General features: G+C 45.0%; 1 pseudogene; it reads left to right on the top strand.

The window, feature by feature from the left end:
• Window positions 1-6,930: 6,930 nt before the first annotated feature.
• The window catches only part of LOC118383431 (serine/threonine-protein kinase 10-like), a 13,176-nt pseudogene continuing 5,233 nt past the window's right edge, over window positions 6,931-14,873 (top strand).

The following is a 14,873-nucleotide window of genomic DNA, read 5'->3' as shown; positions in this document are numbered from 1 at the left end:
TAAAGCATCACTACTGAACTGTCCTCTCCTATAGGAGAGGGAAGTCTGGGTTTTAATCACGGTAAAGCATCACTACTGAACTGTCCTCTCCTATAGGAGAGGGAAGTCTGGGTTTTAATCACGGTAAAGCATCACTACTGAACTGTCCTCTCCTATAGGAGAGGGAAGTCTGGGTTTTAATCACGGTAAAGCATCACTACTGAACTGTCCTCTCCTATAGGAGAGGGAAGTCTGGGTTTTAATCACGGTAAAGCATCACTACTGAACTGTCCTCTCCTATAGGAGAGGGAAGTTAGGGTTTTAATCACGGTAAAGCATCACTACTGAACTGTCCTCTCCTATAGGAGAGGGAAGTCTGGGTTTTAATCACGGTAAAGCATCACTACTGAACTGTCCTCTCCTATAGGAGAGGGAAGTCTGGGTTTTAATCACGGTAAAGCATCACTACTGAACTGTTCTCTCCTATAGGAGAGGGAAGTCTGGGTTTTAATCACTGTAAAGCACTCACCTGAAGTCATCATTTTGTTGTACTTTCCTCTGTTGTTTATCCTGAACTCAATTAAACTCAATGAAGAGGGTGTCTACAATAAAGCATAGAAATTAGACAATGAGGTGATGTTGTTTACCAGTTAAACAATGAACATAGAACAGAATAATCATAGAAAATAGAACAGAATAAACATAGATCATAGAGAAGAATAAACATAGAAAATAGAACAGAATAAACATAAAACAGAACAAAATAAACAGATCACAGAGAAGAATAAACATAGAACATAATAAACACAGAACATAATTAACATGGAACAGAATTAACACAGGACAGAGAAGAATAAACAGAACAGAATAAACATAGAACAGAATAAACATAGAACATGCAACATAATAAACATAGAACACAATAACATGTTAAACAGAACAGACTGTTTCACAATAAACAACGAGTCTATTGATTCACCGTTGCTTCAATCTAAGTAACATAATAAAAAAATCCCCATTAAAGTCCATCAGTTTAAATTAAAGATACTGTATGTGTTGTTTTGCATGGACTGCTTATCCATCTCAACACTGCAGAACATACGCACATCCAGGCACTTTCTGCGGGCATTGGAGTTGTAGCCAAATTCCTGGAAATGTGTGCCGCGTTTCCCTTTCTGTTTTCCACTGCTTCTCAATCTACCAAATCTGCCGATATCGGACTTCAGCATCTGCGGTGGCGGAAGGTGGCCGAGATACAGCGATAGTCGTCAGACCACGAGGCATCGCGAAAACCGGTCTTCTCACTAAAACGGCTGTAGCGTCCGAACGGTTTGGCCTACAAAAAGATGTTCTTCGTTTTGCTCTACGACCCCCACAAGTGTTATGAGACTCGTCTGAAGTCAGTACCGCCGATGTGCCAACTTCTGTCTGTAGCGTCTGAATGGTTTGGACTACAAACTAATATGACTCCACTATGGAAAGGGGAGATTCTCACAAGCACGATGGTATGTGACGGAACTCATCTGAAGTAGCTGGTACCATTTTAAAAAATGAATGGAAGTATGTAGCAGTTCTTGGGACGTTATCCTATCATACACATTGTTCAGGTGTCCCCAATTCAAATAGATTTTTCCGAAAACTAAACCATTCAACACTTACCTGTGACTTTGTCCTGTCTGTCTCTGCTGCCTCCGTTGATGATATTGTGATGCTGAGGATTTAAGTTTCATTTTCCCTGACCTGAAACCAAGATGAGAGGCACCACCCCCATTCATAGTTCACTACTGCTTAGTGACAGATACAAACCATTACTAACACAGGATAATAACACAAACCGTACAGCTATGACACCAATCAGGAAGTCCCCTTCAGTCACAGTTTTTGTTCTAAAATGAATGGATGTGCAAAATAACGTTATATTCACTTTGTTGCTTTTCTCATGTACTCACTATTTCCTCTTGTATTTGTTTGAGAGATCTGTAGTCACATGGTCTATTAATATCATTCTGTTAGAGATCTGTAGTCACATGGTCTATTAATATCATTATGTTAGAGATCTGTAGTCACATGGTCTATTAATATCATTGTGTTAGAGATCTGTAGTCACATGGTCTATTAATATCATTCTGTTAGAGATCTGTAGTCACATGGTCTATTAATATCATTGTGTTAGAGATCTGTAGTCACATGGTCTATTAATATCATTGGTCTATGTTAGAGATCTGTAGTCACATGGTCTATTAATATCATTTTGTTATCTGTAGTCACATGGTCTATTAATATCATTATGTTAGAGATCTGTAGTCACATGGTCTATTAATATCATTATGTTTGTCACGTTCTGACCTTTATTTTCTGTGTTTTGTGTTTAGTTAGTATGGTCAGGGCGTGAGTTGGGTGGGCAGTCTATGTTTGTTTGTCTAGGTTTTGGGAATTTCTATGTTTTCGGCCTAGTATGGTTCTCAATCAGAGGCAGGTGTCATTAGTTGTCTCTGATTGAGAATCATACTTAGGTGGCCTGGGTTTCACTGTGTGTTTGTGGGTGATTGTTTCCTGTCTCTGTGTATGCACCAGATAGGACTGTAATTTGAGTTTTCACGTTTTCTTGTTTTGTTAGTTTGTTCATGTGTACCTTAAAGCATTAAAAAGTACCATGGAAAATTACCACGCCGCGTATTGGTCCTCTGATCCGTTTCGCCTCTCCTCTTCGGAAGAAGAGGAGGAAACTCATTACAGAATCACCCACCAAAATCGGACCAAGCGGCGTGGTAAAGGACAGCGACGACAGCAGCAGCAGCATCAACAACAGAGGCCACCATCACAGGACTCCTGGACATGGGAGCAGATACTGAACGGAGAGGGACCCTGGGCACGGGCTGGGGAAAATCGCAGCCCCAAAGCAGAGCTGGAGGCAGCGAAAGCTGATCGGCGGCAATATGAGGAGCCAGCACGGCAGTGCGACAGGTACGAGAGGCAGCCCCAAATTTTTTTTGGGGGGGGGCACACGAGGTGTGGTACTAAGCCAGGTAGCAGACCTGAGCTCACTCCTCGTGCTTATTATGAGCAGCGCATTACTGGTCAGGCACCGTGTTATGCGGTTGAGCGCACGGTGTCGCCAGTGCGTGTCCATAGCCCGGTGCGCTATAGGGCAGCCCCCGAGAGTGCCATGCGAGTGTGGGCATTGAGCCAGGGCGTATGGTGCCTGCTCAGCGGGTCTGGTCGCCGGTACGCAGTCTTGGTCCAGGTTATCCTGCGCCGGCTCTGCGTGCTGTGTCTCCGGGGCGCTGGGAGGGTGCAGTGCGTCCTCTGCCTGCGCTCCGCTCGTACCGGGCAACTGTGGGAGTGGAGCCTAGGGGAGAGGTGCGTGTAGTAAGCACTAGATCTCCCGTGCTTACCCACAGCCCGGTTCAACCTGTGCCTGCACTCTGGAGGGTCCGGGCTCGAGTAGTTGTCCAGCCTGGGGAAGTGGTGCCAAGGTTGCGCACCAGAGCTCCAGTGCTCCCCACAGCCCGGTCTTTCAGGCTCCTTCTAACACCAAGCCTCCTGAAAGTCTCCCCAGCCTGGTGCCTCCTGTAGCAGCTCCACGCACCAGGCTGTCTCTCAGTCTCCTCCCTGCAGGTGCTCCCGCCTGTCCGGCGCCGCTGCCGGAGCGTTCCGCCTGTCCGGCGCCGCTGCCGGGCCTCCCGCCTGTCCGGCGCCGCTGCCGGAGCCTCCCGCCTGTCCGGCGCCGCTGCCGGAGCCTCCCGCCTGTCCGGCGCCGCTGTGGAGCCTCCCGCCTGTCCGGAGCCTCCCGCCTGTCCGGCGCCGCTGCCGGAGCCTCCCGCCTGTCCGGCGCCACTGCCGGAGCCTCCCGCCTGTCCGGCGCCGCTGCCGGAGCCTCCCGCCTGTCCGGCGCCGCTGCCGGAGCCTCCCGCCTGTCCGGCGCCGCTGCTGGAGCGTCCCGCCTGTCCGGCGCCGCTGCCTCCTGTAGAGCAGCTCCACGCACCAGGCTGTCTCTCTGTCTCCTCTCTGCAGGTGCTCCCGCCTGTCCGGCGCCGCTGCCGGAGCCTCCCGCCTGTCCGGAGCCTCCCGCCTGTCCGGCGCCGCTGCCGGAGCCTCCCGCCTGTCCGGCGCCGCTGCCGGAGCCTCCCGCCTGTCCGGCGCTGCTGCCGGAGCCTCCCGCCTGTCCGGCGCTGCTGCCGGAGCGTCCCGCCTGTCCGGCGCCGCTGCTGGAGCGTCCCGCCTGTCTGGCGCCACTGCCGGAGCGTCCCGCCTGTCTGGCGCCGCTGCCGGAGCGTCCCGCCTGTCTGGCGCCGCTGCCGGAGCGTCCCGCCTGTCTGGCGCCGCTGCCGGAGCGTCCCGCCTGTCCGGCGCCGCTGCCGGAGCCTCCCGCCTGTCCGGCGCCGCTGCCGGAGCCTCCCGCCTGTCCGGGCGCCGCTGCCGGAGCGTCCCGCCTGTCTGGCGCCGCTGCCGGAGCCCCTCAGCCCAGAGGCGCCAGAGCCCCTCAGCCCAGAGGCGCCAGAGCCCCTCAGCCCAGAGGCGCCAGAGTCCCTCAGCCCAGAGGCGCCAGAGCCCCTGTCCCTCTGTCCAGAGCCCCTGTCCCTCTGTCCAGAGCCCCTGTCCCTCTGTCCAGAGCCCCTGCCCCTCTGTCCCGAGCTGCCCCTCTGTCCAGTGGGGTCATTGAGAGGGGTTGCCATGGTGAGAAAGCCACGGAGGCGGAAAATAAGGCGGACAAAGACAAGGGTGAAGTGGGGTCCGCGTCCCGCGCCAGAACCGCCACCGCGGACAGACGCCCACCCAGACCCTCCCCTATAGGTCAAGGTTTTGCGGCCGGAGTCCGCACCTTTGGGGGGTACTGTCACGTTCTGACCTTTATTTTCTGTGTTTTGTGTTTAGTTAGTATGGTCAGGGCGTGAGTTGGGTGGGCAGTCTATGTTTGTTTGTCTAGGTTTTGGGAATTTCTATGTTTTCGGACCTAGTATGGTTCTCAATCAGAGGCAGGTGTCATTAGTTGTCTCTGATTGAGAATCATACTTAGGTGGCCTGGGTTTCACTGTGTGTTTGTGGGTGATTGTTTCCTGTCTCTGTGTATGCACCAGATAGGACTGTAATTTGAGTTTTCACGTTTTCTTGTTTTGTTAGTTTGTTCATGTGTACCTTAAAGCATTAAAGAAGTACCATGGAAAATTACCACGCCGCGTATTGGTCCTCTGATCCGTTTCGCCTCTCCTCTTCGGAAGAAGAGGAGGAAACTCGTTACATTGGCCCCTATATATCTGATATGATTTAGTTCTGTCATGGTTTGGTTAGTATTTAGTCAGGATAATCTGATCCTCGGACAGCCATTAGGACCTGTATTAAAGCTACACTGTAGTTCCACCTTACTCTTCAATGGTTTGGTTAGTATTTAGTCAGGGTAATCTGATCCTAGGACAGCCATTAGGAGCTATATTAAAGCTACACTGTAGTTCCACCTTACTCTTTAATGGTTTGGTTAGTATTTAGTCAGGTAATCTGATCCTAGAACAGCCATTAGGAGCTATATTAAAGCTACACTGTAGTTCCACATTACTCTAATGGTTTGGTTAGTATTTAGTCAGGTAATCTGATCCTAGGACAGCCATTAGGACCAGTATTACAGTTGTACTGTAGTTCCACCTTACTCTTTGAAAACATACAGTATGTGAACATTTCCACACCTTGATTGCCTCTATCCATTTCTGCCAGGTCCCCTTCATAGGTCAAGAACACTCAACTGAACTATTCTGATGTATGTAGATGGAAGGGCTTTGGTGATGGATCATGTATCGTGATGCAATTATAAAACTTTAATTATGAATCATTTGGAAACATTTTTTTATTTTACTAGGCATAAGTCTATCTCTTATGTATTACTTTGCAAAACAATGTTTGCTCATTAGGTCTACTTGGAAGTTTATACAATATTTTGTTAGCCTATAACCAGATTACAGTCTTCTATTTTAAGCAGGAGACATTTGCTTTCCAACCTGTGTTTTCCTGTGATTGTAGCCTACTTGAAATATTGGGAAAGGTTTGCTCTGGCTGCATGCTGTTCACTGACAGATTTGCCTTGCGTTCCTGGGTTAGGTCTATATGCCTTATGAATGGGCTACACAAACACAATCCACAGCTAGTGTATTGCTTAAAGAAGCTATTGCTCCTCTGTGGCTAAATTATAGACCTGCTCCTGGTGTAGTATTCAGAATAATTTCTTTCTGAACAGACAGCAGTAATTTTATAACGTCAGCAAATGCATTTCAATTAATCAGGGGTGCTGCTCCTCCAGCACCTTCCCGCGGTATGATCAGGGGTGCTGCTCCTCCAGCACCTTCCCGCGGTATGACTCTATAAGTGTATAAATGATGAAGTGCAACCGTTTAAGAGATGAGAGTTGCGTGTCAATTAGAGCAGAGAGAGGGAGCGAGATCATAGATCTCTCTCTCACCGCAGCAACGGCTACGCGTTGCTCTCAAAAACATAGTCTATAATATTGCGCAAACCATAAAACCGGACCGGCCCAACACGAATGAATTCTAAGAATATCAGGCGCGGACTGAACATCTACGTTTTACAATTACGTTTTTTTAGGGGGCAGCAGAATTAGGTATTGAGGGCATAACTCAAATGAACTCTGGGTGCTTTTGATTATAATTTTTACATTACAAACAGTGATTTTCTTTCTCGTGTAGATGTACCGGATCCGGCTCAAATTAAGCACTGTGCATGTCTAGATCAACCAAATATACACGATCAAAGAATAATTTATGTAAATAGTTAGCCCCAACTGGGGCACGAACCCAGGGACTGTCCACCCAACACCAAAAGGCTAATACAGGTCACTATAATTGTTGTTATTGTTGTTGCCTTTATGTGTAACAGAATCCGTAAATCCTGCAAGAATTATATTTCACCAGAAATGACGTGGTAGCAAATGGCATAAAAGTGGAAATCCCCACTACTCACAGACACAGAGCAGCCAGACTATTTTTCAATAAACTATCAGTAATTCATGCTTCGCTAAACTGAACCAATACGCCTACATCTATTTGCACACGATTGACCAACAGTTTCAACAAATCACATCAAATGCAGGTACGTGATTGTTTCATAATGATCGCTAATAACATTTTCTATTGAATAACATTTACATTATTTTACTTCGAACAAACGGTCAGATCCTGAAATGTAACTTCCGTATTTTTATTTTGTAAGCTAAAAATGAGTCTAAAAGTTTGCATTGTCAAAGACATGACAACGCGATCATACTAAGATAAATATTAAAACGTGTAAGTGTTTCCGGGTGAATTTACTTTTATTTGCCGGTTTTCAAAGTATTTGACAAAGACCGTACAGCTATTCAAACTGATGACGTAATATATTCTAACGATGCGCATGTGCATCAGATCAAAGGCACGACAATATAACGTTTTTTCGAAAATGAAAACGTGTCAGTTTTTACTTGGAGTAATGCCATGTTCAACTATTTAAGACATTGGCTCCAATCTAGCTTGTGCCTTTAGATTTTGAGAAAGTTAACAACTTCGGAAGAATCTTTCACTTCTCTAATTGACTTCTGAAACCCCGGTCTGTTTGGTGTGTATCGCAATCTTTCCTGGAAGTCTCGTCTTGCACCTCTGGGTTTCGAAACCCTGTATTTGACTGCCAAGAAGAAGCGCGAAGCCGAAAAGTTACATCCGTTTATTTAGAACTACAAACATGAACTACAACTCCCACCAGCTGTATAATGTCTCTCTTTCCACAGTTTGCCGGTCTAAAACAACTTTCTTTTTGCATTTTCTAAATTTACATTCATTCAGAACCCCCCCACCCAATATGATATATATATATATATATATATATATTGGTCAACTCTAGCCACTTTAATAATGGAAAAATTGATGTAATAAATGTATCACTAGCCACTTTAAACAATTCCACTAATGTTTACATACCCTACATTACTCATCTCGTATGTATATAGTGTACTCTATACCATCTACTGCATCTTGCCGATGCCGTTCGGACATCACTCAATCCTTTATTTTATGTACATATTCTTATTCATTCCTTTACACTTGTGTGTATCAGGTAGTTGTTGTGAAATTGTTAGGCTGGATTACTTGTTAGATATTACTGCACGGTCGGATCTAGAAGCACAAGCATTTCACTACACTCTCATTAACATCTGCTAACCATGTGTGATGTGATTTGAATTAAATGACAAATGAATTAAGGTTATTTGATATTAAATGGTTTAAATGAATGAAGGTCATGTTTTAAATGAATTAAGGTTATCTATTTTATATATCAGCCAACCACATCATATGTTACAGCAGTCTGGTGCCCAACGGCACAGCTGATGATATCCCAGTCACCCATTGGTTGATGAATGCAACCGCTGAGCAGGGGAACACGACCTTTAGGACATGATACTGAAGTAAAGCGAAAGGTTCATTTCACAGGTTATTGACATGTGAATCCCAACACAGAGTTTCATTGTTTAGTGCAATATATATATATTATATACACAAAAAGTACATAACAGACTATCGCAACTCAGGTATTTGGCCAAATTAGTTTATATATATATATTGTAATGACCTGACTAGATCATAAATGAACAATTGTCCAGACAGAGGCTTGAGTTTACGAATTGACGGTTTATTGCACCAACTTTACACAGGCTACTGTTTGGGCCGTAGCACACGCCAAATAGATGACAGATAACCCACAAGCCAATCGTGACCTTCTCTTGTGAAACCCAGACGTAAGAGAGAGAGAACAAAGGCTGAACCTGGTCTTAACTTCCAATGCTCCACCCCCCTGCCCAACCCCCTCCACGCCACTCCGCCAACCACCAGGATGCCCGGCATCAGAACATTCCAGGCATTCCCGTGATTGGCAGATAGCAGGTTGATTGACAGGTCGGACCCCGCGAACACCGGGTACTGGTCAGTACAACACAACCACCTCCTAGCCTAACACATAACACACAGCTGTCTGTGCGGGTCGCTACAATATATATATAAAGTAATTTGGCCAAATACCTGAGTTGCGATAGTCTGTTATGTACTTTTTGTGTCAACTCCATATCTTGCCTGTAAATGTCTTCATGCTATTTTGAAAAGTCTCAGTTGAGGTATTTAACATCAATGTTTTGTAATATATATTTTGAATGAAAGATGGCGCTGCCGTTACCCAGCAGCCCTGCACTGGACCTGATCGGTAATGACAGCCTGCAGGACTGGGAAGTGATTGGTGGAGGGGGATTTGGACAGATCCACAAGGCCAGGCATATAAAGTGGAGGTTCGATGTGGCCATCAAGTTGCTGCATTATGATGATGGGTAAATATGACCATCCCACAGCCGTGCATCAGACAATATGTTCATTCTGTTTGCTCCGGTCACAATCTCTAAATAAGGGCTTTGGCCAATATGAAAAAAAAGTATCTGAACTACATTACATTAAAAAAATACATATATATATATATATATACTACCGTTCAAATGTTTGGGGTCACTTAGAAATGTCCTTGTTTTTGAAAGAAAAGCACATTTCTCTGTCCATTAAAATAACATCAAATTGATTAGAAATACAGTGTAGACATTGTTAATGTTGTAAATGACTGTTGTAGCTGGAAATGGCTGATTTTGAATGGAATATCTACAGAGGAGGTACAGAGACCCATTATCAGCAACCATCACTCCTGTGTTCCAATGGCATGTTGTGTTAGCTAATCCAAGTTTATCATTTTATCATTTTAAAAGGCTAATTGATAATTAGAAAACCCTTTTGCAATTATGTTAGCACAGCTGAAAACTGTTGTTCTGATTAAAGAAGCAATAAAACTGGCCTTCTTTAGACTAGTTGAGTATCTGGAGCATCAGCATTTGTGGGTTCGATTAGGCATTTACAACATTAACAATGTCTGCACTGTATTTCTGATCAATTTGATGTTATTTTAACTAACAAAAATATGCTGTTCTTTCAAAAACAAGGACATTTCTAAGTGACCCCAAACTTTTGAACGGTAGTGTATATGTTTTAATGATGTCAACCATTAAAGGTGCAATCTGTAATTTATTTCTGGTTTAAAGTGCTGCCCCTACAGTTTTTGTTAAAAAATGTTGTTGTTGTTGTTGCTTTTAGGTCAAATGTATTTACGTCAAGGTACCACTGGGGGAAGTAAAGGTTTCATTAAGGTTCTAGTCCATGTGTCAAACTCATTCCACAGAGGGCCCAAGTGTCTGCAGGTTCACTCCTCCCTTGTACTTGATTGATGAATTAAGGTCACTAATTAGTAAGGAACTCCCCACACCTGGTTGTCTAGGTCTTAATTGAAAGGACAAAACCTGCAGACACTAGGCCCTCCATGGAATGAGTTTGACCCCCTGCTCTAGTTCATGAGCCAGGGGGTCAGACCGGCTCACTTGGGGTGACGATGTCTCTGAGATTTTTGTTGAAGGTCTAATTCCCTCAAGTTTGAAAATGTGTGACAGCAGTTTAGCAATGGGAGCTTTTCTCTGTGTTATCACTCTTTATTCATCCATCCCATCCATTTTTCCCATCGGGATTTTACCCTATGACAAACCATGCCAGCATACAAGAAGTTACTGATCACGTATTCCCTCTTAGTTGGAAAGCTAACATTCACAGCTATCCGTCAGAAGTTACTGATCACGTATTCCCTCTTCGTTGGAAAGCTAACATTCACAGCTATCCATCAGACACATTTTCGGAATGTTCAGGTCAACAGAAATGTTACCTTTGACCTCTAGGGTACACATCAGAATTACCTGTATAAATTGCTTTAACCAGAAAACCCTCATCATACCAGGAGTTCTAAAAGATCATGGAATTACCTTTCAACTTATATGTAATTTAACCTACTTTGAAAATACCAGCTACAACTATTAAAACATTGGGAAAATTGTACCATTGACATTCCACGAAGAGAGGAAGCAATGTTTTTGTATTGTAACTTAACGCATTTCACACAGACAGCTAGAACAGGGTTTAAAAACATCTGTAGATGCAGGGCTGAAGGGTCAGTCTAGTGAACCTAAACTCTTAGAAATAAGGTTACGGTTAGGGTACAGTATTTTCCCCTGGGGTACAGAAAGATATCAGGGACTCTGTCTTACGTAATCATGGCTCTCCGGATATACTGTCCCCGTCCATTCAGCCAGCGGGGTTCTCCGTCCATCACACAGACAGGAAGAAGAAGTTTTTGCTATTTGTAGGATACTGTAGTATTTATTTTATTTTAATTTTGCGGAAATTATCGTAGCTTTTACTAAAGTGTTTTAGTTGTTGTTGTATTTTACATAGAAGTGCTTTCTTCTTGAGGAAACCGACTGGTGCAATATTAAAGTAGCACATTTTCCATAACCTGTAGATCGGTAGAACTGGAGTCTGAGCGAATCATTCAGAGCTTCTGCTCTTTTCTTTTCTGAAAACCTTTTCTGAAAGCTCACCGTGACTGATAGGATCACATTGTCTGTCAGTTGACTGAGCTCACATCCGTGACTATTCACTTGTACATATCCATTTTAAAACGTTTGACGGTAAAATATTCAGAAGGCATCAATTCGTACAGCTTTTAAGACACCTTGTTACCACGATTCTGTGAATAATGTGACATCATAATGTGACATCATAATGTGACGTCATAATGTGACGTCATAATGTATCTGGGTCACTATGGACATTTTAAGACATTATTGGGCGTACTACAATTATATTTCTTACAGGTATGGTCAAGCAAAATGAATCCAATAAGACCCCATTGAGTTGTTTGGCGGCCATATATCTGTCGGGTTATTGTGTCCATCCTGTGATGGCCCTGTATCTACAAATCTTTTTAAAACCATGTTCTAGCTGTGTGTGTGAAATGTGGTGCCTCTATCAACAAAGTGTACAATCCACAAACATAGCTTCCCTTCTTCGTGGAATTCTATGGCTAAACTTCCAACAGTCTAATGTCAATGGCACAATATGGCTGATTTTTAAACAATAGTTGTAGCTGGTCCTTTGAAAGTGGGTTATGTTATATATCATTAGAAAGGTCATTTCATGACCTTTCAGTACCACTCGTCAAACAAAGTTAAAATGTATGTTTCTTTTTTAAAGCAATTTATATAGGTAATTCTAATATTTAACCTAAAGTTATTTGGACCTGAACCTTTCCCAAAGTCTGAGTCTGATGGATAGCTGTGACTCTAAAGGGTGTGCAGTATGTGATAAATAACTTGTTGGCTTGGCTCATGGACTATAATCCCTGCCCCCCCCCCACACACACACACACCTCATTCCAGCTCTAGCACGTCCCTGCTTAAGGAGGTAAAGAATATGCAGAAGGGAGGGAGCCCCCATGTGGTGAGGATTCTGGGGGTGTACCAGGGGTGCCCTCCCTCTCCAGGTAGAGGCCTCTCCACCCAGCTGGGTATTGTGATGGAGTTAATGAACATAGGCTCCCTGGCCACCCTCCAGGCCAGCCTCTCTGGCCCCCACCCTGGCCCCTGGCCTTCCGCCTGGCCCACCAGATCGCTCTGGGAATTAACTTCCTTCACAACCTTCCTCAGCCACTTCTGCATCGCGACCTGAAGCCCAATAACGTGCTGCTGGATGACAACCTTAATGCAAAGGCAAGTCCCAAGATCCTGAGTCTCTACTAGTGGTGAGATACGTCTGAACTATATGCAGTCATCACTACCCACGGGCAGTATACATGTTTACTGAACATGACTATTTCTGTTTAGTCTATGTTAAGCCCATCTCTTTCTCTCTCTCTCACACGCTCACTCTCTTTCTTTCTCTCTCTCTCTCTCTCACACGCTCCCTCTCTTTCTCTCTCTCTCTCTGTCTCGCTGTCTCTCTCTCTCTCTTTCTCTCTCTCTCACACGCCCACTCTCTTTCTCTCTGTCTCGCTGTCTCTCTCTCTCTCTAGCTTACAGATTTTGGCCTTGCTGAAGTCTCCCATAGTGTTTTGGAAATGTCCAGACAAGAGCCCGGGAAGGAAGGAGGCACTCTAAGCTACATGCCCCCTGAGGCTTTTGAATCATCGTATGAACCAACTCGAGCCACTGATATCTACAGGTACAACACAGAGAGAGAGCACTCACTGACATCTACAGGTATAACACAGAGAGACAGCACTCACTGACATCTACCGGTATAACACAGAGAGACAGCACTCACTGACATCTACAGGTACAACACAGAGAGACAGCACTCACTGACATCTACAGGTACAACACAGAGAGACAGCACTCACTGACATCTACAACACAGAGAGACAGCACTCACTGACATCTACAACACAGAGAGACAGCACTCACTGACATCTACAGGTACAACACAGAGAGACAGCACTCACAGATATCTACAGGTACAACACAGAGAGACAGCACTCACTGACATCTACAGGTACAACACAGAGAGACAGCACTCACAGATATCTACAGGTACAACACAGAGAGACAGCACTCACTGACATCTACAGGTACAACACAGAGAGACAGCACTCACTGACATCTACAACACAGAGAGACAGCACTCACTGACATCTACAACACAGAGAGACAGCACTCACTGACATCTACAGGTACAACACAGAGAGACAGCACTCACAGATATCTACAGGTACAACACAGAGAGACAGCACTCACTGACATCTACAGGTACAACACAGAGAGACAGCACTCACAGATATCTAGAGGTACAACACAGAGAGACAGCACTCACTGACATCTACAGGTACAACACAGAGAGACAGCACTCACTGACATCTACAGGTACAACACAGAGAGACAGCACTCACTGACATCTACAGGTACAACACAGAGAGACAGCACTCACTGACATCTACAGGTACAACACAGAGAGACAGCACTCACTGACATCTACAGGTACAACACAGAGAGACAGCACTCACAGATATCTACAGGTACAACACAGAGAGACAGCACTCACTGACATCTACAGGTACAACACAGAGAGACAGCACTCACTGACATCTACAGGTACAACACAGAGAGACAGCACTCACTGACATCTACAACACAGAGAGACAGCACTCACTGACATCTACAACACAGAGAGACAGCACTCACTGACATCTACAGGTACAACACAGAGAGACAGCACTCACTGACATCTACAGGTACAACACAGAGAGACAGCACTCACTGACATCTACATGTACAACACAGAGAGACAGCACTCACTGACATCTACCGGTACAACACAGAGAGACAGCACTCACTGACATCTACAGGTACAACACAGAGAGACAGCACTCACTGACATCTACAGGTACAACACAGAGAGACAGCACTCACTGACATCTACAGGTACAACACAGAGAGACAGCACTCACTGACATCTACAGGTACAACACAGAGAGACAGCACTCACTGACATCTACAGGTACAACACAGAGAGACAGCACTCACTGACATCTACAGGTACAACACAGAGAGACAGCACTCACTGACATCTACAGGTACAACACAGAGAGACAGCACTCACTGACATCTACAACACAGAGAGACAGCACTCACTGACATCTACAACAGAGAGACAGCACTCACTGACATCTACAACACAGAGAGACAGCACTCACTGACATCTACCGACAACACAGAGAGACAGCACTCACTGACATCTACAGGTACAGAGAGACAGCACTCACTGACATCTACAACACAGAGAGACAGCACTCACTGACATCTACAACACAGAGAGACAGCACTCACTGACATCTACAACACAGAGAGACAGCACTCACTGACATCTACAGGTACAACACAGAGAGACAGCACTCACTGACATCTACATACAGGTACAACACAGAGAGACAGCACTCACTGACATCTACCGGTACAACAC

Source organism: Oncorhynchus keta, unplaced genomic scaffold (genome assembly GCF_023373465.1).
Source record: "Oncorhynchus keta strain PuntledgeMale-10-30-2019 unplaced genomic scaffold, Oket_V2 Un_contig_18528_pilon_pilon, whole genome shotgun sequence".
Taxonomy (NCBI): Eukaryota; Metazoa; Chordata; class Actinopteri; order Salmoniformes; family Salmonidae; genus Oncorhynchus; species Oncorhynchus keta.
This window is presented reverse-complemented; position numbering and strand designations above follow the sequence as displayed.